This window comes from Somniosus microcephalus, unplaced genomic scaffold, assembly GCF_052327205.1.
Source record: "Somniosus microcephalus isolate GS21.2 unplaced genomic scaffold, FLI_Smic_1.0 unresolved_chr6, whole genome shotgun sequence".
In the NCBI taxonomy this organism is placed as follows: domain Eukaryota; kingdom Metazoa; phylum Chordata; class Chondrichthyes; order Squaliformes; family Somniosidae; genus Somniosus; species Somniosus microcephalus.
In genome coordinates this window covers 52,912,331-52,914,772 of record NW_028225184.1, presented here as the reverse complement: position 1 = coordinate 52,914,772, position 2,442 = coordinate 52,912,331, and positions in this window count along the sequence as shown.

The following is a 2,442-nucleotide window of genomic DNA, read 5'->3' as shown; positions in this document are numbered from 1 at the left end:
AAAATAGTTGGGTAACATTAGCTACCCTCCAGTCCATGGGTACTGTTCCAGAGTCTATCGAGTTCTGGAAGATAACCAGCAAAGCATCTACTATTTCTAGGGCCACTTCCTTAATTACCCTGCGCTGTAGATTATCAGGCCCTAGGGATTTATCGGCCTTCAGTCCAACAAATTTTCCTAACACCATTTCCCTACAAATACTGATTTCTTTCAGTTCCACACTTTCATCAGACCCTAAGTTCCCCAGCATCTCTGGGATGTTATTTGTATCCTCCTTTGAGAAGACAGAACCAAAACATTTATGTAATGAAATCTGTTTGTCTTGATCCCGTATTCTTTTTGCACCCATGTATATTACCATCCCCACTGTGTATAGTTTCACTTCCTCTTTCCCGACTAACCTGGGAGATTCCAGGTCTTGGCTCTTGGCTCCGCCCCTGACTTCTCTTACATAAAGATCCCAGGATCTCTATGACTCATTCCTGTGAACCAGTCGGCGTGTTGAAATGTTAGCTCTGATCTTAGTGATAAAAAGCAAACTTGTTTAAGTCTATAACTTCCAGTTTTGTGGTTATTGAAGGCCCATCAATATTAATCACTAACGAATACTAGGATGGATCGACTCCTAAAACCAGAGCATCTGGAGTTGGATCCACATTCTGCTGAAGCATCAAATCAATTTGGACACTGGCTCAAATGCTTCGATCTCTTCGCGGGGGCCTCATCCACTAGCGAGGTAGATAAACTGAGTCTACTGACTACTTGCGTAAGTCATCGGATTTATTCGTTCATCCGGGACACCACCTCTTACACGGAGGCCATCACTATCCTGAAGGCCAATTACCAGAGGCCGGTAAACGAAGTGTACGCCAGACATCTGCTGGCTACACGCAGGCAGCGACCAGAGGAATCAATGGACGATTTCTTACAGGGCCTAAAGGACCTGGTCCGCGACTGTAACTGCAAGGCCGTGACGGCCAAAACATACTCTGAAGAATTGGTCCGCGATTCCTTCATCACGGGCCTCAAATCGAATTATATCCGGCAGAGACTGCTGGAGAAGGAGGTCCTGGAATTAAAAAAGGCAGTGGCCACTGCGCGATCGCTGGACGTGGCCCAGAAAAACTCTGACTCTTAATCTTCTGGCCATGCGGCCCTCAACGCCTCGTGCACACCGAGGGGGTCACTATCTTGGAATCAACCATCTTCCCCATCCAGGTCTCAGACCAGCTCTACGCCACCGGGGTCCCCACACAGAAGTTCACATAGGAGTCCTACTACAGTGGCAATGTCTCGATGCCGGAAATGCTACTTCTGCGGCCAGGCCAAGCACCCCAGACAACGATGCCCAGCGAAGGACGCTACATGCTTCAAATGTAAGAAAAAGGGACATTTTAGCAAAGTCTGCAGGGGGAATCCGATTTCCAACTCCGCCACAGCCTCGTGCGTGCCGTGCGTGCCGCCATCTTGGGATCCGCCATCTTTTCCTGACTCAACGGCCGCCCAGGGCCCAACAGTGGCTTCGATCACGGTGGATCAATCCAAGCCACACCCGTTGACAAAATCCATGATGGACATACAGGTAAACGAGAATTTAACGAAATGTTTAATTGACTGTGGGAGTACCGAGAGTTTTATCCACCCTAGCCTGGTACGGTGGCACTCATTAATGGTAACCCCTACACGGAGCAGAATTGGTATGGCTGCTAAGCCCCACACTTCGGACATTTTGGGCTACTGTGTGGTAACACTGACTGTAAAAGCATGGACTACAAGGATTTTAAACTCCTCGTGATGCCAGGACTCTGTGTTAATGTAATCGTGGGCCTGGACTTCCAGTGCCACCACGAAAGTGTCACGCTAGCATATGGTGTGTCCCAGCCACCACTCACAGTCTGTGGCCTATAAAGCTTAAAAATCAGCCCGCCCTCTTTATTCGCTAATCTCGCTCCGAACTGTAGGCCCATAGCGACCAAAAGTAGATGGTACAGTCTGGAAGACAGACACTTTATCAAGGCGGAAGTGGACAGACTCCTGCGGGAAGGCATTATTGAATGCAGTACCAGCCCGTGGCCTGCCCAAGTAGTCATAGTTAAAAATAGCGAAAAGAAACGGACGGCAATTGATTACAGCCAGACTGTTAATATTTATACCGAGCTGGACGCCTACCCTTTGCCCCGCATACCAGAAATGGTCAACCAGATTGCGCAATACCGAGTCTTCTCGACTATCGACCTCAAATCCGCGCATCAGCAGCTCCCCATTAGAATGGAGGACCGCCCATACACCGCCTTCGAGGCGAACGGGCGCCTCTACCATTTTCTCAGAGTGCCCTTCGGGGTAACAAATGGTGTCTCGTTCTTCCAACGTGTGATGGACCGCATGGTTGACGAGAATAAACTACAAGCTACCTACCCCTATCTGGACAATGTCACTATCTGC